This window comes from Bombina bombina, chromosome 1 (genome assembly GCF_027579735.1).
Source record: "Bombina bombina isolate aBomBom1 chromosome 1, aBomBom1.pri, whole genome shotgun sequence".
NCBI classification, from domain to species: domain Eukaryota; kingdom Metazoa; phylum Chordata; class Amphibia; order Anura; family Bombinatoridae; genus Bombina; species Bombina bombina.
Window position 1 is genome coordinate 569096598 of NC_069499.1, and position 26732 is coordinate 569123329.

General features: G+C 40.5%; 1 protein-coding gene across 1 annotated transcript in view; it reads right to left on the reverse strand.

Moving 5' to 3' along the window:
- The window catches only part of LANCL1 (LanC like glutathione S-transferase 1), a 106479-nt gene that overhangs the window by 59630 nt on the left and 20117 nt on the right, over nt 1-26732 (reverse strand). The gene's annotated exons all lie outside the window — the stretch shown is intronic.

Sequence of the window (26732 nt, forward strand, 5' to 3'; positions counted from 1 at the left end):
ATCCTGAGGAAGGGCGTGGCCCTTTCCTCCGGTGATGTCTGAAATAATCTCTTTCAAATCAGGCCCAAACAGTGTTTTGCCCTTGAAAGGGATGTTAAGTAATTTTGTCTTGGAAGACACATCCGCTGACCAAGACTTCAGCCAGAGCGCTCTGCGCGCCACGATAGCAAACCCTGAATTTTTCGCCGTTAATCTCGCTAATTGCAAAGCGGCATCTAGAATAAAAGAGTTAGCCAATTTAAGTGCATGAACTCTGCCCATAATCTCCTCATACGAAGATTCTTTATCGAGCGACTTTTCTAGTTCTTCGAACCAGAAACACGCTGCCGTAGTGACAGGAACAATGCATGAAATTGGTTGAAGAAGGTAACCTTGCTGAACAAACATCTTTTTAAGCATCCATAGGATCTTTAAAAGCACAACTATCTTCTATGGGAATAGTAGTGCGTTTGTTTAGAGTAGAGACCGCCCCCTCGACCTTAGGGACTGTCTGCCATAAGTCCTTTCTGGGGTCGACTATAGGAAATAAATTTCTTAAATATAGGGGGAGGCACAAAAGGTATGCCGGGCCTTTCCCATTCCTTGTTTACTATATCCGCCACCCGCTTGGGTATAGGAAAAACATCGGGGGGCACAGGAACCTCTAGGAACTTATCCATCTTACATAATTTCTCTGGAATGACCAAATTGTCACAATCATCCAGAGTAGATAATACCTCCTTAAGCAGTGCGCGGAGATGTTCTAATTTAAATTTAAATGTTACAACATCAGGTTCAGCTTGTTGAGAAATTTTCCCTGAATCTGAAATTTCTCCCTCAGACAAAACCTCCCTCCTGGCCCCTTCAGATTGGTGTGAGGGTATGTCAGAAGCGTTATCATCAGCGTCCTCTTGCTCTTCAGTGTTTAAAACAGAGCAATCGCGCTTTCTTTGATAAGTAGGCATTTTAGATAAAATATTTGCAATAGAATTATCCATAACAGCCGTTAATTGTTGCATAGTAATAAGTATTGGCGCACTAGATGTACTAGGGGCCTCTTGTGTGGGCAAAACTGGTGTAGACACAGAAGGGTGTGATGCAGTACCATGCTTACTCCCCTCATCTGAAGAATCATCTTGGGCACTATTATTATCTGTGGCATCATTGTCCCTACTTTGTTTGGACACCATGTCACAATTATCACATATATTTAAATGGGGAGACACATTGGCTTTCATACATATAGAACATCGTTTATCTGATGGTTCAGACATGTTAAACAGGCTTAAACTTGTCAACAAAGCACAAAAAACGTTTTAAAATAAAACCGTTACTGTCACTTTAAATTTTAAACAGAACACACTTTATTACTGAATATGCGAAAAAGTATGAAGCAATTGATCAAAATTCACCAAAATTTCACCACAGTGTCTTAAAGCCTTAAAAGTATTGCACACCAAATTTGAAAGCTTTAACCCTTAAAATAACCGGAGCCGTTTTTACATTTAACCCCTATACAGTCCCAGGAATCTGCTTTGCTGAGACCCAACCAAGCCCAGAGGGGAATACGATACCAAATGACGCCTTCTGTAAGCTTTTTCAGTGTATCTTAGCTCCTCACACATGCATCTGCATGCCTTGCCTTCCAAAAACAACTGCGCATTAGTGGCGCGAAAATGAGGCTCTGCCTATGACTAGAGAAAGGCCCCCATCTGAAAAAGGTGTTCATACAGTGCCTGCCGTTTTTTAACAACAATCCCCAAGATTATAATAATTATAAAGCGCTATAATCTGTCAAATATGCTTAGCAAGTAATCGTTTTAGCCCAGAAAAATGTCTACCAGTTTTTTAAGCCCTTATAAAGCCTTTATTCTCATACTTAATCTAAGAAAATGGCTTACCGGTCCCCATAGGGAAAATGACAGCCTTCCAGCATTACCAAGTCGTGTTAGAAATGTGGCCATCATACCTCAGGCAGAAAAGTCTGCCAACTGCTTCCCCCAACTGAAGTTACTTCATCTCAACAGTCCTGTGTGGAAACAGCAATCGATTTTAGTAACGTTTGCTAAAATCATCTTCCTCTCACAAACAGAAATCTTCTTCTCTTTTCTGTTTCAGAGTAAATAGTACATACCAGCACTATTTTAAAATAACAAACACTTGATTGAAGAATAAAAACTACATTTAAACACCAAAAAACTCTTAGCCATCTCCGTGTAGATGTTGCCTGTGCAACGGCAAAGAGAATGACTGGGGTAGGCGGAGCCTGGGAGGGATCATATGACCAGCTTTGCTGGGCTCTTTGCCATTTCCTGTTGGGGAAGAGAATATCCCACGAGTAAGGATGACGCCGTGGACCGGACACACCTATGTTGGAGAAACTAAGTTTAGATGCCGGCCCATTTTTGGTGATCAACCTGGGTTGTCCTTGCTGATTGGTGGATAAATTCATCCACCAATAAAAAAGTGCTATCCAGAGTTCTGAACCCCCCAAAAAAAAGCTTAGATGCCTTTCAAATAAAGATAGCAAGAGAACGAAGAAAAAACATAATTTATGCTTACCTGATAAATTCCTTTCTTCTGTAGTGTGATCAGTCCACCGGTCATCATTACTTCTGGGATATTACTCCTCCCCAACAGGAAGTGCAAGAGGATTCACCCAGCAGAGCTGCATATAGCTCCTCCCCTCTACGTCACTCCCAGTCATTCGACCAAGGACCAACGAGAAAGGAAAAGCCAAGGGTGAAGTGGTGACTGGAGTATAAATTAAAAAAAAATATTTACCTGCCTTAAAAACAGGGCGGGCCGTGGACTGATCACACTACAGAAGAAAGGAATTTATCAGGTAAGCATAAATTATGTTTTCTTCTGTTAAGTGTGATCAGTCCACGGGTCATCATTACTTCTGGGATACCAATACCAAAGCAAAAGTACACGGATGACGGGAGGGATAGGCAGGCTCTTTATACAGAAGGAACCACTGCCTGAAGAACCTTTCTCCCAAAAATAGCCTCCGATGAAGCAAAAGTGTCAAATTTGTAAAATTTGGAAAAAGTATGAAGCGAAGACCAAGTTGCAGCCTTGCAAATCTGTTCAGAGGCCTCGTTCTTGAAGGCCCAAGTGGAAGCCACAGTTCTAGTAGAATGAGCTGTAATTCTTTCAGGAGGCTGCTGTCCAGCAGTCTCATAAGCTAAACGAATTATGCTACGAAGCCAAAAAGAAAGAGGTAGCGGAAGCTTTTTGACCTCTCCTCTGCCCAGAGTAAATGACAAACAGAGAAGACGTTTGTCGAAATTCCTTAGTTGCCTGTAAGTAAAATTTTAGAGCACGGACTACATCCAGGTTGTGCAGTAGACGTTCCTTCTTTGAAGAAGGATTTGGGCATAAAGAAGGAACAACAATCTCTTGATTGATATTCCTGTTAGTAACTACCTTAGGTAAGAACCCAGGTTTAGTACGCAGGACTACCTTATCCGAATGAAAAATCAAATAAGGAGAATCACAATGTAAGGCTGATAATTCAGAGACTCTTCGAGCCGAGGAAATAGCCATTAAAAATAGAACTTTCCAAGATAACAACTTTATATCAATGGAATGAAGGGGTTCAAACGGAACGCCCTGTAAAACATTAAGAACAAGGTTTAAACTCCATGGTGGAGCAACAGTTTTAAACACAGGCTTAATTCTGGCCAAAGCCTGACAAAAAGCCTGGACGTCAGGAACTTCTGACAGACGTTTGTGTAACAGGATGGACAGAGCTGAGATCTGTCCCTTTAATGAACTAGCAGATAAACCCTTTTCTAAACCTTCTTGTAGAAAAGACAATATCCTAGGAATCCTAACCTTACTCCAAGAGTAACCTTTGGATTCACACCAATATAGGTATTTACGCCATATCTTATGGTAAATCTTTCTGGTAACAGGTTTCCTAGCCTGTATTAAGGTATCAATAACTGACTCAGAAAACCCACGTCTTGATAAAATCAAGCGTTCAATTTCCAAGCAGTCAGCTTCAGAGAAGTTAGATTTTGATGTTTGAAGGGACCCTGTATCAGAAGGTCCTGTTTCAGAGGTAGAGACCAAGGTGGACAGGATGACATGTCCACCAGGTCTGCATACCAAGTCCTGCGTGGCCACGCAGGTGCTATTAGAATCACTGATGCTCTCTCTTGTTTGATTCTGGCAATCAATCGAGGAAGCAACGGGAAGGGTGGAAACACGTAAGCCATCCTGAAGTCCCAAGGTGCTGTCAGAGCATCTATCAGGACTGCTCCTGGATCCCTGGATCTGGACCCGTAACGAGGAAGCTTGGCGTTCTGTCGAGACGCCATGAGATCTATCTCTGGTTTGCCCCAACGTCGAAGTATTTGGGCAAAGACCTCCGGATGAAGTTCCCACTCCCCCGGATGAAAAGTCTGACGACTTAAGAAATCCGCCTCCCAGTTCTCCACTCCCGGGATGTGGATTGCTGACAGGTGGCAAGAGTGAGACTCTGCCCAGCAAATTATCTTTGATACTTCCATCATAGCTAGGGAGCTTCTTGTCCCTCCCTGATGGTTGATGTAAGCTACAGTCGTGATGTTGTCCGACTGAAACCTGATGAACCCCCGAGTTGTCAACTGGGGCCAAGCCAGGAGGGCATTGAGAACTGCTCTCAATTCCAGAATGTTTATTGGCAGGAGACTCTCCTCCTGACTCCATTGTCCCTGAGCCTTCAGAGAATTCCAGACGGCACCCCAACCTAGAAGGCTGGCGTCTGTTGTTACAATTGTCCAGTCTGGTCTGCTGAATGGCATCCCCCTGGACAGATGTGGCCGAGAAAGCCACCATAGAAGAGAATTTCTGGTCTCTTGATCCAGATTCAGAGAAGGGGATAAGTCTGAGTAATCCCCATTCCACTGACTTAGCATGCACAGTTGCAGTGGTCTGAGGTGTAAGCGTGCAAAGGGTACTATGTCCATTGCCGCTACCATTAAGCCGATTACCTCCATGCATTGAGCCACTGACGGGTGTTGAATGGAATGAAGGGTGCGGCAAGCACTTTGAAGTCTTGTTAGCCTGTCCTCTGTCAGGTAAATCTTCATTTCTACAGAATCTATAAGAGTCCCCAGGAAGGGAACTCTTGTGAGTGGAACGAGTGAACTTTTCTTTTCGTTCACCTTCCATCCATGTGACCTCAGAAATGCCAGCTCTAACTCTGTATGAGACTTGGCAGTTTGAAAGCTTGAAGCTTGTATCAGAATGTCGTCTAGGTATGGAGCTACCGAGATTCCCCGCGGTCTTAGTACCGCCAGAAGAGCACCCAGAACCTTTGTGAAGATTCTTGGAGCTGTAGCCAATCCGAATGGAAGAGCCACAAACTGGTAATGCCTGTCTAGGAAGGCAAACCTTAGGTACCGATAATGATCTTTGTGAATCGGTATGTGAAGGTAAGCATCTTTTAAATCTACAGTGGTCATGTATTGACCCTCTTGGATCATAGGTAAAATTGTCCGAATAGTCTCCATCTTGAACGATGGAACTCTTAGGAATTTGTTTAGGATCTTTAAGTCCAGGATTGGTCTGAAAGTTCCCTCTTTTTTGGGAACCACAAACAGATTTGAGTAAAACCCCTGTCCCTGTTCCGATCGTGGAACTGGATGGATTACTCCCATTAACAAGAGCTCTTGTACGCAGCGTAGAAACGCCTCTTTCTTTGTCTGGATTGTTGACAATCTTGACAGATGAAATCTCTCTCTTGGAGGAGAGTATTTGAAGTCCAGAAGGTATCCCTGAGATATTATCTCTAGCGCCCAGGGATCCTGAACATCTCTTGCCCAAGCCTGGGCGAAGAGAGAAAGTCTGCCCCCCACTAGATCCGATCCCGGATCGGGGGCCCTCAATTCATGCTGTTTTAGGGGCAGCAGCAGGTTTCCTAGTCTGCTTGCCCTTGTTCCAGGACTGGTTAGGTTTCCAGCCTTGTCTGTAGCGAGCAACAGCTCCTTCCTGTTTTGGTGCAGAGGAAGTTGATGCTGCTCCTGCTTTGAAATTACGAAAGGAACGAAAATTAGACTGTCTAGTCTTGGCTTTGGCTTTGTCCTGAGGCAGGGCATGGCCTTTACCTCCTGTAATGTCAGCGATAATCTCTTTCAACCCGGGCCCGAATAAGGTCTGCCCTTTGAAAGGTATATTAAGCAATTTAGACTTAGAAGTAACATCAGCTGACCAAGATTTTAGCCACAGCGCCCTGCGTGCCTGAATGGCGAATCCTGAATTCTTCGCCGTAAGTTTAGTAAGATGTACTACGGCCTCCGAAATGAATGAATTAGCTAGTTTAAGGACTCTAAGCCTGTCCGTAATGTCGTCCAGAGTAGCTGAACCAATGTTCTCTTCCAGAGACTCAATCCAGAATGCCGCTGCAGCCGTGATCGGCGCAATGCATGCAAGGGGTTGCAATATAAAACCTTGTTGAACAAACATTTTCTTAAGGTAACCCTCTAACTTTTTATCCATTGGATCTGAAAAAGCACAGCTATCCTCCACCGGGATAGTGGTACGCTTAGCTAAGGTAGAAACTGCTCCCTCCACCTTAGGGACCGTTTGCCATAAGTCCCTTGTGGTGGCGTCTATTGGAAACATTTTTCTAAATATCGGAGGTGGTGAGAACGGCACACCGGGTCTATCCCACTCCTTAGTAACAATTTCAGTAAGTCTCTTAGGTATAGGAAAAACCTCAGTACTCGTCGGTACCGCAAAATATTTATCCAACCTACACATTTTCTCTGGTATTGCAACTGTGTTACAATCATTCAGAGCCGCTAACACCTCCCCTAGTAATACACGGAGGTTTTCCAGTTTAAATTTAAAATTTGAAATATCTGAATCCAGTCTGTTTGGATCAGAACCGTCACCCACAGAATGAAGTTCTCCGTCCTCATGTTCTGCCACCTGTGACGCAGTGTCTGACATGGCCCTAATATTATCAGCGCACTCTGTTCTCACCCCAGAGTGATCACGCTTACCTCTTAGTTCTGGTAATTTAGCCAAAACCTCAGTCATAACAGTAGCCATATCCTGTAATGTGATTTGTAATGGCCGCCCAGATGTACTCGGCGCTACAATATCACGCACCTCCCTCTGAGCGGGAGATGTAGGTACTCTCCCCTCGTTGTTTGGTGAAATTTGTTCAATTTGTACAGATTGACTTTTATTTAAAGTAGCATCAATACAGTTAGTACATAAATTTCTATTGGGCTCCACTTTGGCATTGCAACAAATGACACAGGTATCATCCTCTGAATCAGACATGTTTAACACACTAGCAAATAAACTTGCAACTTGGAAATACAATTCAATTAGAATAATATTAAAACGTACTGTGCCTTTAAGAAGCACAGAAGATCTATGACAGTTGAAAATTAATAAATTGAAACAGTTATAGCCTCAATCCTTGTAAACAACACAACTTTAGCAAAGGTTTAATCCCATTAGCAAAGATAACAAATTCTGAAAGCAGGAAACAAATTACAGAATAAACGTTTTTTATCTCAGTCAAACTATAATTCTCACAGCTCTGCTGAGAGAAATTACCTCCCTCAAAATAAGTTTTGAAGACCCCTGAGCTCTGTAGAGATGAACCGGATCATGCAGGGAATACAATGAGTTGCTGACTGAAATATTTGATGCATAGTAAAAGCGCCAAAAAACGGCCCCTCCCCCTCACACACAGCAGTGAGGGAGAACAGAAACTGTCAGAAAAACAGATTAAGCAACTGCCAAGTGGAAAAATAGTGCCCAAACATTTATTCACACAGTACCTCAGCAAATGAAAACGATTTTACATTCCAGCAAAAACGTTAAACATAATCTCTAGTTATTAAACAGCTTTATGTATTTCTTACAGTGTAATTCTAGTGAAGTACCATTCCCCAGAATACTGAAGTGTAAAGTATACATACATGACATTATATCGGTATGGCAGGATTTTCTCATCAATTCCATTGTCAGAAAATAAAAACTGCTACATACCTCTATGCAGATTCATCTGCCCGCTGTCCCCTGATCTGAAGTTTACCTCACTCCTCAGATGGCCGAGAACAGCAATATGATCTTAACTACTCCGGCTAAAATCATAGCAAAACTCTGGTAGATTCTTCTTCAAACTCTGCCAGAGAGGTAATAACACACTCCGGTGCTATTTTAAAATAACAAACTTTTGATTGAAGATATAAAACTAAGTATAATCACCATAGTCCTCTCACACATCCTATCTAGTCGTTGGGTGCAAGAGAATGACTGGGAGTGACGTAGAGGGGAGGAGCTATATGCAGCTCTGCTGGGTGAATCCTCTTGCACTTCCTGTTGGGGAGGAGTAATATCCCAGAAGTAATGATGACCCGTGGACTGATCACACTTAACAGAAGAAAATGATAATAGGAGCAAATTAGAAAGTTGCTTAAAATTGCATGCTCTATCTGAATCACGAAAGAAAAAAATTGGGTTCGGTGTCCCTTTAATGATCCTATTCTATTACTCCCTTAAAGGGAAAGTAAAGGCAAAATTAAACTTTCATGATGCAGATAGAGCATCTTAAACAACTTTCCAACTTACTTCTGTTATCAAATTTGCTTTGTTCTCTTGGTATCTTTTTTGAAGTAACTAGGTAATCTCATAAGAGCTCAGGAGTGTGCACGTGTCTTTAAAACTCTAGGGCAGCAGTATTTTGCAACATTGTATAACAAAGCTTCAAATAATGTTGCAAAACATTGCTGCCCTAGAGTATTAAAGACACGTGCACACTCCTGAGCTCTTATGAGCCTAGTTTTACTTTTCAAAAAAGATACCAAGAGAACAAAGCAAATTTGATAACAGAAGTTGGAAAGTTGTTTAGCTTTTTTTTTTGTTACTTGAAGTGACAGTTAAGGCAAATCTAAACTTTCATGAGTATAGTTTTAGTGATTAATCTACTATGTTAGTAATCTCCATCAGATGTAGCAATATTCAATTGCTTAAAGTGTATGTCAACTTTCATGAATGAAAGCCCTGTTTTTAAAAATACTATTAAAAAAACAGGGGCACTGTCATTCATGAAAGTTTACATTGAAGCCGTTCTTTTAAAATACCTTTTATTCCTAGCAAGCGTGGAACACCGGAGCAGCAATTCCTCCATCCTCAGGACGTCTCTTCTTACTTCAGAAATGACGAATCCGGCTTTCTCCAATCACAGCGTGGCCCCAGGCAACATTTGCTCTGGGGGGGGAGCTGTTATTGGAGGAAGCCGGATGCGTCATTTCTGACGTAAGAAGAGACGACCTGGAGGCTGTTCCACGCTTGCCAGGAAGAAAAAAAAAAAAAAGTATTTTAAAAGAACGGCTTCAATGTAAACTTTCATGAATGAATGCCCCTGTTTGTAATAGTATTTTTAAAAACAGGGCTTTCATTCGTGAAAGTTGACATTTACTTTAAACAAAAATGACAACAAATTGTGACTAGTTTGTAAAAATATTAACACTGTACCTATCTGTAACTAATATTCCTATGTGTAGGATACAGTATTAAGTGGATGGGAATAAACTATAGAGTTTTGGTGAAAACATAAATTCATAATCTCCATACATACCAAACTCATCAAATATGGGCTAAACAATCTGGGAGCTATATTGGGGTAGATTACAAGTGGAGCGCTAATTTCTTGCGCACCCGTAAACACGCAAATTTGCCAGTTTACTGGAGCCCGATAAATAACCAGCCATTACAAGTGGCTGATTATTGCTACCCCACATAACATCTTTATTTTTCAATAAAGTAGATGCATGAAGCAGTTATAAGGGGCTAAAGTTGGTGTGTGTGGGGTGTTAGAAAAAGAAACGGCACTGAAAAGTGCCTTTACATAGCAGTCTATGGGAACTGTTTGTTCCCTGTAAATATAGGTTTATGCTAATATACATATATATTTATAGGTGTATATACACATATTAACACAAATATATATGTATATATTTAAAATTGCTGCCCATCGCTGTGCAACTTACCCCCTTCGCTGCGCTAGTTCTAATGCCGTGTCTGACGGCATGAGAAAGAGGCTCCCATAGGAGGCTATGGAAGAGTGCTCTCATGAGTGCAATAGGAACGCAAGGTCACATTCGCATTGCAACTCACTTGGTATACTAGCGCACATTTGTGTGCGCTGGTATTACTAAGTTGAGCACAAATACCGCTTTCGCAGAAGCAATATTTTGCGCACAACTTGTAATCTAGCCCATTATGTTTAACATTATCTAGACTCTCCCATCAATAACTTCCTCACTTAATTATAGTTAAGGCACACACAAAAATAAAAAGGAGATAAAACTCCAAGTGCAAAACACCCCTAACACGGGTTTCACATATATGCTTCTTCAGAGGTTGGGTGAACAGCATTACCACTGCTTCATTTAACAACATAGGAAACCCACCTCTCATTGTGGATTGGTTTATGAGCCAGTCACCTGATCAATATCATTAGGTAGCTTAATTTGCTGTTTATCAAATGTTTATATAGACACATTAATCAAATCCTGAGTATGACACAGCCGTGCAGCATTGTGATAAACAGGAATTGTTCCTATAAGGATTATATGTATTAATTCCATATATACAGAATTAACTTCTTAAGAAATAACATTCACAATCATGTACTGATATTGCAAAGATAAAGTAGATTATTTGTCTGGGAGCATAAATACATTTTATATAGCAAAATCCTAAAAAAAAAAAATCCATAAATGACACTGAATAATTTGTATTTTCTGAAATCTGAGAGTATCTGCACATATGAAATTCAGTTCTAAAAGGATGGTATTTTGTTCAGGCAGCCCACAGCAGAAACTTATTTTGCTAAGAGGGGACATTTTCACATTTTAGCAAATAGCGTGCGGGAAATCCGGCTCCCATGGGCGCCAAGCAGGATTTACTGCAAAGCTATTGGCTAAGAGGTGAAAACATCGCCTCTCTAGCAAAACAGTGATCTGCCGTGGGCTTCCTTAGCAGCTCAGAACGGCAATCACTTGAAACAAATAGGCGCTTACTGCATGAAGTATGTTATACTTCATGAATGAAAGTCCCCTTTATTTATTTCAAAAACGCTAGAGATTGACTGTTACTTTAACATTTACATGTAAATCAAATAGAAAAAGGAATCTATACTATAATCGCGTTTGTAACGCGTCCATCGCACACTCAGCCAAAAGAATGCTGGCTGCGCGCGCAGCCAAAAGAATCCACCTAGATGCAGCGTAGCCAAATGAAGCATTAAGAAAAAAAACACCTAAGCGCCCGCACAAAAAAAAAAACACAATGTAACTGCCCGTACGAAGTATTAACAAAAAAAAAACACAACACCTAAGCGCCCGCAAGAAATATTAACAAAAAAAAAAAAAACACGTAACCGCCAGCATGAAATAAAAAAACCTAACCGCCCGTACGATGTATTAACAAAAAACACCTAAATGCCTGCAAGAAATATTAACAAACACCTAAACCACCAACATCGCAAAATAACGTAATTAACCCCTAATCAGCAAATTAAACAACAACGCAAATAACAAAATTAAAATAACTCCTAAAACGCCAACTCCCCACATCGCAATAAATCTAATTAACCTATTAACCCCATAAACCGCCAACTCCCCACATCGCAATAAACCTAATTAACCTATTAACTCCAAAACCGCCAGCCCCCCCAAAACGCAAATAACTAATTTATTTACTAAGCCCCCTAATCTAACACCCCCTAAATTAACCCCAATTACATAAAATAAAAAATACTAGGTTACAATTAAAGAAACAAAAACCTAAGATTAAATTAAATAAATCTAAAAATTACAGAAAAAATAAAAATAAAATTATGCACCCATAAAAAAAACATAATTTATGCTTACCTGATAAATTCCTTTCTCCTGTAGTGTAGTCAGTCCACGGGTCATCATTACTTCTGGGATATTAACTCCTCCCCAACAGGAAGTGCAAGAGGATCACCCAAGCAGAGCTGCTATATAGCTCCTCCCCTCTACGTCACACCCAGTCATTCGACCAAGAACCAAACGAGAAAGGAGAAACTATAGGGTGCAGTAGTGACTGGAGTATAATTTAAAAATTTAGACCTGCCATAAAAAACAGGGCGGGCCGTGGACTGACTACACTACAGGAGAAAGGAATTTATCAGGTAAGCATAAATTATGTTTTCTCCTGTTAAGTGTAGTCAGTCCACGGGTCATCATTACTTCTGGGATACCAATACCAAAGCTAAAGTACACGGATGACGGGAGGGACAGGCAGGATCTTTATACGGAAGGGACCACTGCCTGAAGAACCTTTCTCCCAAAAACAGCCTCCGAAGAAGCAAAAGTGTCAAATTTGTAAAATTTGGAAAAAGTATGAAGAGAAGACCAAGTTGCAGCCTTGCAAATCTGTTCAACAGAGGCCTCGTTCTTAAAGGCCCAAGTGGAAGCCACAGCTCTAGTGGAATGAGCTGTAATTCTTTCAGGAGGCTGCTGTCCAGCAGTCTCATAGGCTAAACGTATTATGCTACGAAGCCAAAAAGAGAGAGAGGTAGCAGAAGCTTTTTGACCTCTCCTCTGTCCAGAATAAACGACAAACAGGGAAGAAGTTTGGCGAAAATCTTTAGTTGCCTGTAAATAAAATTTCAGGGCACGGACTACATCTAGATTGTGCAGAAGTCGTTCCTTCTTTGAAGAAGGATTCGGACATAATGATGGCACAACAATCTCTTGATTGATATTCTTGTTAGTGACAACCTTAGGTAAGAACCCAGGATTAGTACGCAGAACTACCTTATCTGAATGAAAAATCAGATACGGAGAATCACAATGTAAGGCTGATAACTCAGAGACTCTACGAGCCGAGGAAATAGCCATTAAAAACAGAACTTTCCAAGATAACAGCTTGATATCAATGGAATGAAGGGGTTCAAACGGAACACCCTGTAAAACGTTAAGAACTAAATTTAAGCTCCATGGTGGAGCAACAGTTTTAAACACAGGCTTAATCCTGGCCAAAGCCTGGCAAAAAGCCTGAACGTCTGGGACTTCTGACAGACGCTTGTGTAAAAGAATGGACAGAGCTGAGATCTGTCCCTTTAAGGAACTAGCAGATAAACCCTTTTCTAAACCTTCTTGTAGAAAAGACAATATCCTAGGAATCCTAACTTTACTCCATGAGTAACTCTTGGATTCGCACCAATGTAAGTATTTACGCCATATTTTATGGTAAATCTTTCTGGTAACAGGCTTCCTAGCCTGTATTAAGGTATCAATAACTGACTCCGAAAAACCACGCTTTGATAAAATCAAGCGTTCAATTTCCAAGCAGTCAGCTTCAGAGAAATTAGATTTTGATGTTTGAAAGGACCCTGAATTAGAAGGTCCTGTCTCAGAGGCAGAGACCAAGGTGGACAGGATGACATGTCCACTAGATCTGCATACCAGGTCCTGCGTGGCCACGCAGGCGCTATCAGAATCACCGATGCTCTCTCCTGTTTGATCCTGGCAATCAATCGAGGAAGCATCGGGAAGGGTGGAAACACATAGGCCATCCCGAAGTTCCAAGGTGCTGTCAAAGCATCTACCAGGACTGCTCCCGGATCCCTGGACCTGGACCCATAACAAGGAAGCTTGGCGTTCTGGCGAGACGCCATGAGATCTATCTCTGGTTTGCCCCAAAGTCGAAGTATTTGGGCAAAGATCTCCGGATGAAGTTCCCACTCCCCCGGATGAAAAGTCTGACGACTTAGGAAATCCGCCTCCCAGTTTTCCACTCCAGGAATGTGGATCGCCGACAGGTGGCAAGAGTGAGACTCTGCCCAGCGAATTATCTTTGATACTTCCATCATCGCTAGGGAGCTTCTTGTCCCTCCTTGATGGTTGATGTAAGCTACAGTCGTGATGTTGTCCGACTGAAACCTGATGAACCCCCGAGTTGTTAACTGAGGCCAAGCCAGAAGGGCATTGAGAACTGCTCTCAATTCCAGAATGTTTATTGGAAGGAGACTCTCCTCCTGAGTCCATGATCCCTGAGCCTTCAGGGAATTCCAGACAGCGCCCCAACCTAGCAGGCTGGCGTCTGTTGTTACAATTGTCCAATCTGGTCTGCTGAATGGCATCCCCCTGGACAGATGTGGCCGAGAAAGCCACCATAGAAGAGAATTTCTGGTCTCTTGATCCAGATTCAGAGTAGGGGACAAATCTGAGTAATCCCCATTCCACTGACTTAGCATGCACAATTGCAGCGGTCTGAGATGTAGGCGTGCAAAGGGTACTATGTCCATTGCCGCTACCATTAAGCCGATTACCTCCATGCATTGAGCCACTGACGGGTGTTGAATGGAATGAAGGACACGGCAAGCATTTTGAAGCTTTGTTAACCTGTCTTCTGTCAGGTAAATCTTCATTTCTACAGAATCTATAAGAGTCCCCAAGAAGGGAACCCTTGTGAGTGGTAAGAGAGAACTCTTCTCTACGTTCACCTTCCACCCATGCGACCTTAGAAATGCCAGTACTAACTCTGTATGAGACCTGGCAGTTTGAAAGCTTGACGCTTGTATCAGAATGTCGTCTAGGTACGGAGCCACCGAAATTCCTCGCGGCCTTAGCACCGCCAGAAGAGAGCCCAGAACCTTTGTGAAGATTCTTGGAGCCGTAGCCAACCCGAATGGAAGAGCTACAAACTGGTAATGCCTGTCTAGGAAGGCAAACCTTAGATACCGGTAATGATCTTTGTGAATCGGTATATGAAGGTAGGCATCCTTTAAATCCACTGTGGTCATGTACTGACCCTTTTGGATCATGGGTAAGATTGTCCGAATAGTTTCCATTTTGAACGATGGAACTCTTAGGAATTTGTTTAGGATCTTTAAATCCAAGATCGGTCTGAAGGTTCCTTCTTTCTTGGGAACCACAAACAGATTTGAGTAAAAACCTTGTCCGTGTTCCGACCGCGGAACCGGATGGATCACTCCCATTAGTAAAAGATCTTGTACACAGCGTAGAAACGCCTCTTTCTTTATCTGGTTTGTTGACAACCTTGAAAGATGAAATCTCCCTTTTGGGGGAGAGGCTTTGAAGTCCAGAAGATATCCCTGAGATATGATCTCTAACGCCCAGGGATCCTGGACATCTCTTGCCCAAGCCTGGGCGAAGAGAGAGAGTCTGCCCCCACTAGATCCGTTCCCGGATCGGGGGCCCTCACTTCATGCTGTCTTAGGGGCAGCAGCAGGTTTTCTGGCCTGCTTGCCCTTGTTCCAGGACTGGTTAGGTTTCCAGCCTTGTCTGTATCGAGCAACAGCTCCTTCCTGTTTTGGTGCAGAGGAAGTTGATGCTGCTCCTGTCTTGAAGTTACGAAAGGCATGAAAATTAGACTGTCTAGCCCTAGGTTTGGCTCTGTCTTGAGGCAGGGCATGGCCTTTACCTCCTGTAATGTCAGCGATAATTTCCTTCAAACCGGGCCCGAATAAGGTCTGCCCTTTGAAAGGTATGTTAAGTAATTTAGATTTAGAAGTAACATCAGCTGACCAGGATTTTAGCCACAGCGCTCTGCGTGCCTGAATGGCGAATCCGGAATTCTTAGCCGTAAGTTTAGTTAAGTGTACTACGGCATCAGAAATAAATGAATTAGCTAGCTTAAGGGTTTTAAGCTTGTGTGTAATCTCATCTAATGGAGCTGATTCAAGGGTCTCTTCCAGAGACTCAAACCAAAATGCTGCTGCAGCCGTGACAGGCGCAATGCATGCAAGGGGTTGCAATATAAAACCTTGTTGAACAAACATTTTCTTAAGGTAACCCTCTAATTTTTTATCCATTGGATCTGAAAAGGCGCAGCTATCCTCCACCGGGATAGTGGTACGCTTAGCTAAAGTAGAAACTGCTCCCTCCACCTTAGGGACCGTTTGCCATAAGTCCCGTGTGGTGGCGTCTATTGGAAACATTTTTCTGAATATAGGAGGGGGTGAGAAAGGCACACCGGGTCTATCCCACTCCTTAGTAACAATTTCAGTAAGTCTCTTAGGTATTGGAAAAACGTCAGTACTCGACGGTACCGCAAAATATTTATCCAACCTACACATTTTCTCTGGTATTGCAACTGTGTTACAATCATTCAGAGCCGCTAATACCTCCCCTAGTAATACACGGAGGTTTTCCAGCTTAAACTTAAAATTTGAAATGTCTGAATCCAGTTTATTTGGATCAGATCCGTCACCCGCAGAATGAAGCTCTCCGTCCTCATGTTCTGCAAATTGTGACGCAGTATCTGACATGGCCCTATTATTATCAGCGCACTCTGTTCTCACCCCAGAGTGATCTCGCTTACCTCTAAGTTCTGGTAATTTAGACAAAACTTCAGTCATAACATTAGCCATGTCCTGTAGTGTGATTTATAATGGCCGCCCTGAAGTACTCGGCGTTACAATATCACGCACCTCCCGAGCGGGAGATGCAGGTACTGACACGTGAGGCAAGTTAGTCGGCATAACTTCCCCCTCGTTGTTTGGTGAATGATGTTCAATTTGTACAGAATGACTCTTATTCAAAGTAGCATCAATGCAATTAGTACATAAATTTCTATTGGGCTCCACCTTGGCTTTTGCACATATAGGAAAAAAGGTGTGTTAGGGTTAGCGCTAAATTAAAGCTTAAAAAGGGTGTAAAGATAGATATTCTTTAAGAGTTATATATATATTTCTTATATAGTGATGTTCATATAAACATTGTGTTTCATATTAAAAGTTTTAATGAGAATTAAAAATACAAATAAAGATGGATGCCGGCATCAATTCTATATGGATAGTTAAATACAATGTATACAAATGTAGCGTAATATTATAAAACAATTGACAAATATATCAAAATAATTAAAAGCAATTTAAACAGGTTTGAAATATTATACTTTAAAGAAAAAATAGCGATTATCACCGTGCATATAGGTGTTAGATATTTGCATTGATATTACCTTATATGCAGAGATTTGTGTATATTCGCTATTGCAATGGACCGGGACTCTCAGTGTTTAGTCCTGTATTGATTATGTTTTTTTGAAACAGTTTCTATTTGTCGGCAGTTCTCTCAAGAAAAAGAAAGGTCAAAGTTCCAACTTTAATTTTCACTGCCGTATGATGTCCGTGTCCTGATATTTGTGATGGCTTTGTGTGCGTATCATATACGCCGTATCGAATGTCAGCGTGACAGTGAAATCTCTATATTGTTGTGGGGAGATTTCTCCTTGTGGTTAGTTGCCTCCAAGTGGTTCCGGAGCAAAGTTGAAGAGAAGTGGATTGTTTACTGAGTCACCGCTGTCTTATTTCACAGCGTTAGTATATAAGAAGGATAGTGATCAGATCATGGGTTAGGAATTATACTTATGGAACTGCACATGCTTATGATTAGTTCAAAGTACCCAGCCTACTGCACTATATCCGACTTAAATGAAAGTATCCAAAAGTAACAATGTTTCCAGTGAGCAAAAGTGGTTTCTGCTGTGAGTGATTACCTCCCTCAAAATAATTTTTGAAGCTCTGTAGAGACGATCCGGATCATGCAGGAAGAGAAAAAGACTTTTAACTGAATTTTTGATGCGTAGCAAAAGCGCCAAAATAGGCCCCTCCCCCTCACCCACAGCAGTGAGGGAAGTTCAGTAAACTGTCTCAGATTAAAATAAACGACAGCCAAGTGGAAAAACAGTGCCCAAAAAACAATTTTTCACCCAGTACCTCAGATATTTAAACAATTTAGCATGCCAGCAAAAACGTTTAAAATCAAATATCATGAAATGTCATTAAACAGCCTGTTGCTAGACGTTCCCACTGCAAGTAAGGCTAAAGATTATATGCATATAGTATTACCCAGAGAAGTACCATTCCCCAGAATACAGAAGTGTACACATATATACATAAACAGCCTGATACCAGTTGCTACTACTGCATTTAAGGCTGAACTTACATTATATCGGTATTGGCAGTATTTTCTCAGTCAATTCCATTCCTCAGAAAATAATATACTGCAACATACCTCTTTGCAGGTGAGCCTGCCCGCTGTCCCCTGATCTGAAGTTTACCTCACTCCTCAGAATGGCCGAGAACAGCAAAATTAATTTTAGCTACGCCGGCTAAAATCATCCAAAAACTCAGGTAGATTCTTCTTCAAATTCTACCTGAGAAGGAACAACACACTCCGGTGCTGTTTTAAAATAACAAACTTTTGATTGAAGATATAAAAACTAAGTATAATCACCACAGTCCTCTCACACATCCTATCTATTAGTTGGGTGCAAGAGAATGACTGGGTGTGACGTAGAGGGGAGGAGCTATATAGCAGCTCTGCTTGGGTGATCCTCTTGCACTTCCTGTTGGGGAGGAGTTAATATCCCAGAAGTAATGATGACCCGTGGACTGACTACACTTAACAGGAGAAAAAATCCCTAGGTACTCACAGTTCCTGAAGTCCGGCGGCAAAGGTCTTCTTCCAGGCGATGAAGGTCTTCATCCAGCACGGGGACATCTATCTTCATCCGGAGCGAAGGAGGCGCAGAGGTAATTGTGGAGCGGAGGTGACCGCGGAGCACGAGCGGCCGTCGTGGAGGTTACTCTTTATGTGGTCGCCACCGCACAATTATATTGGGGTACCTTGCATTCCTATTGGCTGAAATTTTGAAATCAGCCAATAAGATGAGAGCTACTGAAATGGATTTCAGTAGCTCTCATCCTATTGGCCGATTTCAAAATTTCGGCCAATAGGAATGCAAGGTACCTAAATGGGGTACCTTGCATTCAATATTTAGTATGCGGCGGCGACCACATGAAGAGGATCCTCCACACTGGTCCTGCTCCATGGTCACCTCCGCTCCGGATGAAGACCTTCAACACCTGGAAGACCTTTGCCGCTGGACTTCAGGAACTGCGAGTACCTATTTCTTGGTTAGGCTTAGGTTTTATTTTTATGGGCGCAAAAGCCCATACAAATGCCCCTTTAGGGACAAAGGGTAGCGTTTTTTTTTTAGACAGGTTTTTATTTTTATTTTGGGGGGTTGGCTGGGTGGGGGTTTTAATGTTAGGGGGTAATTGTTAAAATTGTTAGGTAAAAGAGGTGTTTTAACTAGGGCAATGCCTACAAAAGGCCCTTTTACGGGCTATTGGTAGTTTAGATTAGGGGGTGTTATTTTTTATAGGGGTATTAGATTAGGTTTAATTATTTATTTTTATAATTTAGTTTATTTTTTTCAGTAATTTTAAATAGACTGCCCTCTGGGCAGGCTTATCGCCTAGTTGGATATTAATTGAATTCTTAAATTTTTACAAACTAGTCACAATTTGTTGTAATTTTTGTTTAAGCAATTGAATATTGCTACATCTGATGGAGATTACTAACTTGGGGCGCGATACGATAAAGATCGTAGTTTGCGGCGCAAGTGAGGGAACCCCCGCCGCCCGTAGTTTCAGCTCGCAACTCGAGCTATCCTATATACGGCGCCGTCAGATGCTAAAGTGCCTTAAGTCTGATAAACCAGCGATGTCCAGAAATCTGCGTAAGTACAAATTTCTGGAGTCGCCAGTGACTTATGGCACTTTAGAAACTGCCGGCGCCTACAAAACCTGACTAAGTTATAAAATCACCCGTACTGTCTAACATGCCTCCCAAACATAGCCCGACACGTCTAACCCTCTATCCGCTATCCCCTTTCACTATCCTAACAATAAAAAATGTATTAACCCCTAAACCGCCGCTCCTGGACCCCGCCGCCACCTACATTATATTACCCCCTAATGTGAGTTCCTACCCCGCCGTCATCTACATTAACTACCCCCTAATGTGAGCCCCTTACACCGCCGCCAGCTATATTAAAAATATTAACCCCTAATTTAATCCCCCTACCCCGCCTCCAGCTATTTTAAAATTATTAACCCCTAATCTAATCCCCCTACCCCGCCGCTAGCTATATTAAAATTATTAACCCCTAATTTAATCCCCCTATACCGCCGCCAGCAATATTAAATACATTAACCCCTAATTTAATCCCCCTATACCGCCGCCAGCTATATTAAATAGATTAACCCCTAATCTAATCCCCCTACACCGCCAGCTATATTAACCCTAATTATATTAGGGTTAATATAGTTAATATCGTTATTATATTACATATATATATATATTAAGTATAATAACCCTATCTAACTCTAACATCCCTAACTAAATTCTTATTAAAATTAATCTAATATTAATATTATTAATTAAAATATTCCTATTTAAATCTAAATACTTACCTATAAAAGAAACCCTAAGATAGCTACAATGTAATTAATAATTACATTGTAGCTATTTTAGGGTTTATATTTATTTTACAGGTAACTTGGTATTTATTTTAAAAAGCAAAGAATTGCACAAGCACCAAGGGTATAAATCAGCTTGTTTGCAGGTGTGCCATCTATTGGACCTGCACCAAGGTCCCAAGAAGTCAGTCCAAAAATAATGATATAGCTGCACCACCATCTGTATTAAAACATCATTATTTTATTGTGCCACTTAAACCAGACAACGTTTCGGACCCATGTCCTTATTCATGTCTAACATACAACTCTAAAAACAAACCTTATAAAGGCTGCGGCTCCACCCACCACACCTGTTCTCACCTGTGTTCAATTAATACAAACTTTTTTGTTTTGCTTAATGCCATCTAGCGGTCATTATTTACATCTCTAATTACATTTATCATAGTTTTTCAACAAAGGACATAAAGAGAACAAAACTTTTCCCCATCATTGTTAATCATACATCAAGTTAATCTACTCAGTACAAAAAATAATTGAATATACACTTATTGTCATTAGTTATTGTATTGCAATGTATTATTTTCAAAAAATAACATACAAAACATAAAAAAGGGGATTTTTTCTTTTCTTAATTCTTTTTCAACATTGCTAATTCAAATATCTTTTGAAGAAAAGCCAATTTTAATTGTTGCCCTTCCAATTAGATCTTATTAAATGGTCATCTTGAAAAAAGAATACTTTTTGGAGCTCTTAAACAATTACCAAGAACGTCCTTCAACAAAGGATAAAAAACAAAAAGGTCAACCTAAAAAAATTCTTTTTTTTATAAAATTTATGCCAGTTCTTAAATCTTTTTACATGTTCAGCATTAAATTTAAAAAGGTATTAGCTAAATGAATTTAAATTCCAATCTATCCAAAAAAAGACTTTCAACAAAAGATATCAAAAGAACTGAGTAAATGTAACTATCCGTATCCCTGAAGTTTTAAACCCAAATTTTTTTTAGAAAAGCCTGCCAGTTAAACTACTATCAAGTACCTAATCATCCATATTTACTGACATACACTCCAATCCATTTCTATTCATCCCATTGGGTATCATAGTCCCCAGTTCATGAATCCAGTATAATTCTCTATATTTTAACAACCTAACCCTATTACCACCCCTCCTAGGAAGACTAATTTGTTCTAACACCTGGAATCTAAGTTGATTAATCTGGTGTCCAGCAGTTATAAAATGGTGGGATACAGGAGCATCCAATTTTCCTGTCCTGATATTACTTTTGTGTTGGTTAATACGCTCCCGTACCATCTTGGTGGTCTCGCCCACATACCCTAAACCACATGGGCACTTAATTAGATACACCACGAACTTAGAGTTACAAGTATAGTAATCCTTAAGTTTATATTTCTTACCCGACGAGGGATGGGTAAAAATGGGGCCTTTAATGATATTATTGCAGTTTTGACAATTAAGGCATGGAAAACATCTCAAGTTTTTATGCCCAATGTGTCCCTGGGTAATTCTATGTTATGTTTTGTATGTTATTTTTTGAAAATAATACATTGCAATACAATAACTAATGACAATAAGTGTATATTCAATTATTTTTTGTACGGAGTAGATTAACTTGATGTATGATTAACAATGATGAAAAAAAGTTTTGTTCTCTTTATGTCCTTTGTTGAAAAACTATGATAAATGTAATTAGAGATGTAAATAATGACCACTAGATGGCATTAAGCAAAACAAAAAAGTTTGTATTAATTGAACACAGGTGAGAACAGGTGTGGTGGGTGGAGCCGCAGCCTTTATAAGGTTTGTTTTTAGAGATGTATGTTAGACATGAATAAGGACATGGGTCCAAAACGTTGTCTGTTTTAAGTGGCACAATAAAATAATGATGTTTTAATACAGATGGTGGTGCAGCTATATCATTATTTTTGGTATTTATTTTAAACTAGGTACAATAGCTATTAAATAGTTAATAACTATTTAATAGCTACCTAGTTAAAATAATGACCAATTTACCTGTAAAATAAATCCTAACCTAAGTTACAAATACACCTACACTATCAATAAATTAAATAAACTACAATTATCTAAACTACACTAACTAAACTACAAAAAAAAAAAAAAAAACAAAAAAAAAACACTAAATTACAAAAAATAAAAAAAGATTACAAGATTTTTAAGCTAATTACACCTATTCTAAGCCCCCTAATAAAATAATAAAGCCCCCCAAAATAAAAAAAATAGCCCTACCCTATTCTAAATACAAAAGTTAACAGCTCTATTACCTTACCAGCCCTTAAAAGGGCCTCTTGCGGGGCATGCCCCAAAGAAATTAGCTCTTTTGCCTGTAAAAAAAAAAAAACACAATAACACCCCCAACATTACAACCCACCACCCACATACCCCTACTCATACCCAAACCCCCCTTAAATAAACCTAACACTAACCCCCTAAAGATCTCCCTACCTTTTCTTCACCCAGCCGGGCAGAACTCTTCATCCGATCCAGGCGATGTCTTCAATCAAGCGGCAGAGAAGAAGTCTTCCATCCGGCGATGTCTTCATCCAAGCGGCAAAGAAGAAGTCTTCCATCCGGCGATGTCTTCAATCAAGCGGCAGAGAAGAGGTCCTCCATCGGGTCGAAGTTTTCTTCCAAGCGGCATCTTCAATCTTCTTTCTTCGCTCCTCCGACGCGGAACATCCATCCGGCACAACGACTTCCCGACGAATGAGGTTCCTTTAAATGATGTCATCCAAGATGGCGTCCGTCGAATTCCGATTGGCTGATAGGATTCTATCAGCCAATTAGATTAAAGTTCAATCCGATTGGCTGATTGATTCAGCCAATCGGATTGAACTTGAATCTGATTGGCTGATTCAATCAGCCAATCAGATTTTTCTACATTAATTCCGATTGGCTGATAGAATTCCATCAGCCAATCGGAATTCGACGGACGCCATTTTGGATGACGTCATTTAAAGGAACCTCATTGGTCGGGAAGTCGTCGTGCCAGCAAAGAAAGAAGATTGAAGATGCCGCTTGGAAGAAAACTTTGCCCCGATGGAGGACCTCTTCTCTGCCGCTTGATTGAAGACATCGCCGGATGGAAGACTTCTTCTTTGCCGCTTGGATGAAGACATCGCCGGATGGAAGACTTCTTCTCTGCCACTTGATTGAAGACATCGCCCGGATCGGATGAAGAGTTCTGCCCGTCTGGGTGAAGAAAAGGTAGGGAGATCTTCAGGGGGGTATTGTTAGGTTTATTTAAGGGGGGTAGAGTAGGGGTATGTGGTTGGTGGGTTGTAATGTTGGGGGATGGTATTGTGGGGGTTTTTTTACAGGCAAAAGAGCTGATTTCTTTGGGGCATGCCCCGCAAAAGGCCCTTTTAAGGGCTGGTAAGGTAAAAGAGCTGTTAACTTTTGTATTTTAGAATAGGGTAGGGACATTTTTTTTATTTTGGAGGGCTTTATTATTTTATTAGGGGGCTTAGAACAGGTGTAATTAGCTTAAAAATCTTGTAATCTTTTTTTATTTTTTGTAATTTAGTTTAGTTTATTTTATTGTATTTTAGTTTAGATATTTGTAGTTTATTTAATTTATTGATAGTGTAGGTGTATTTGTAACTTAGGTGAGGATTTATTTTACAGGTATATTGGTAATTATTTTAACTAGGTAGCTATTAAATAGTTATTAACTATTTAATAGCTATTGTACCTAGTTAAAATAAATACCAAGTTACCTGTAAAATAAATATAAATATAAACCCTAAAATAGCTACAATATAATTATTAATTACATTGTAGCTATCTTAGGGTTTATTTTATAGGTAAGTATTTAGATTTAAATAGGAATATTTTAATTAATAATATTAATATTAATTAGATTTATTTTAATAAGAATTTAGTTAGGGATGTTAGAGTTAGAAGGGGTTATTATACTTATATATATATATATATACATATGAACGATATTAACTATATTAACCCTAATATAATCAGGGTTAATATAGTTAATATATATATATAATATAATAACTATATTAACTCTAATATAATTAGGGTTAATATAGCTGGCGGCGGTGTAGGGGGATTAGATTGGGGTTAATTAATTTAATATAGCTGGCGGCGGTATAGGGGGATTAAATTAGGGGTTAATGTAATTAATATAGCTGGCGGCGGTGTAGGGGGATTAAATTAGGGGTTAATAATTTTAATATAGCTGGCGGCGGTGTAGGGCTCACATTAGGGGGTAGGTAATGTAGCTGGCGGCGGTGTAGGGCTCACATTAGGGGGTTATACATTTAATATAGGTGGCGGGGTCCGGGAGCGGCGGTTTAGGGGTTAAATACTTTATTAGGGATTGCGGCTGGGGATCGCGGTTGACAGGTAGATAGACATTGCACATGCGTTAGGTTTTATTTGGCAGGTAGTTTAGGGAGTTACGGGGCTCCAATAGACAGTGTAAGGCTTACTACGGCTGCATTTTGCGGCGAGGTGAAAATGGAGTAAGATTTCTCCATTTTCGCCACGTAAGTCCTTACGCTGTATATTGGATACCAAACTGCACGGGTTCGGTATACCTGCCTATGGCCCAAAAAACTACGGGCGAAGGCAGAAATATACGAGCGTAACTTCTAGGTTACGCCGTATATAGGATACCAAACCCGTGCAATATTCAGCGTTGACGGCTTTTGCGGGCGACGCTGCATATCTGATCGGGCCCCTGGTAGGTAAATTGCTAAAACGAATACTTTTTTGTTACTTAAGGGAGTAATAGGATCATTAATTATTTAACTCTGAGAACAGATAAGACATCGGAGGAACTCTTCTGGATCGATTGGTGAAGATAAGGTAGGAAGATCTTCAGGGGCTTAGTGTTAGGTTTATTTAAGGGGGGTTTGGGTTAGATTAGGGGTATGTGGGTGGTGGGTTGTAATGTTGGGGGGGGGGGGGGGGGTATTGTATGTGTTTTTTTTTCAGGCAAAAGAGCTGAATTCTTTGGGGCATGCCCCGCAAAGGGCCCTGTTCAGGGCTGGTAAGGTAAAAGAACTTTGAACTTTTGTAATTTAGAATAGGGTAGGGCATTTTTTTTATTTTGGGGGTCTTTGTTATTTTATTAGGGGGCTTAGAGTAGGTGTAATTAGTTTAAAATTGTTGTAATTTTTTTCTAATGTTTGTAAATATTTTTTTATTTTTTGTACTTTAGTTAGTTTATTTAATTGTATTTATTTGTAGGAATTGTATTTAATTTATTTATTGCTAGTGTAGTGTTAGGTTTAATTGTAACTTAGGTTAGGATTTATTTTACAGGTAATTTTGTAATTATTTTAACTATTTTAGCTATTAAATAGTTCTTAACTATTTAATAGCTATTGTACCTGGTTAAAATAAATACAAAGTTACCTGTAAAATAAATATAAATCCTAAAATAGCTATAATATAATTATAATTTATGTTGTAGCTATATTACGGTTTATTTTACAAGTAAGTATTTAGATTTAAATAGGAATAATTTATTTAATAAGAGTTAATTTATTTTGTTAGATAAAAATTATATTTAACTTAGGGGGGTGTTAGGGTAGGGTTAAAATTAGCTTTAGGGGTTAAAAAATATATTAGAGTAGCGGTGAGCTCCGATCGGCAGATTAGGGGTTAATACTTGAAGATAGGTGTCGGCGATGTTAGGGAGGGCAGATTAGGGGTTAATACTATTTATTATAGGGTTATTGAGGCGGGAGTGAGGCGGATTAGGGGTTAATAAGTGTAGGCAGGTGGAGGCGACGTTGTGGGGGGCAGATTAGGGGTTAATAAATATAATATAGGGGTCGGCGGTGTTAGGGGCAGCAGATTAGGGGTACATAGCTATAATGTAGCTGGCGGCGGCGTGCGGACGGCAGATTAGGGGTTAATAAGTGTAGGTAGCTGGCGGCGACGTTGTGGGGGGCAGATTAGGGGTTAATAAATATAATATTGGGGTCGGCGGTGTTAGGGGCAGCAGATTAGGGGTACATAGGGATAACGTAGTTGGCGGCAGTGTACGGAGCGGAAAATTAGGGGTTAAAAAATGTTTATAGAGTGGCGGCGATGTGGGGGGGCCTCTGTTTAGGGGTACATAGGTAGTTTATGGGTGTTAGTGTACTTTAGAGTTTAGAGCACAGTAGTTAAGAGCTTTATAAACCGGCGTTAGCCCAGAAAGCTCTTAACTACTGACTTTTTTCTGCGGCTGGAGTTTTGTCGTAAGAATTCTAACGCTCACTTCAGCCACGACTCTAAATACCAGAGTTAGAAAGATCCCATTGAAAAGATAGGATACGCAATTGACGTAAGGGGATCTGCGGTATGGAAAAGTCGCGGCTGGAAAGTGAGCGTTAGACCCTTTCCTGACTGACTGACTCCAAATACCGGCGGTAGCCTAAAACCAGCGTTAGGAGCCTCTAACGCTGGTTTT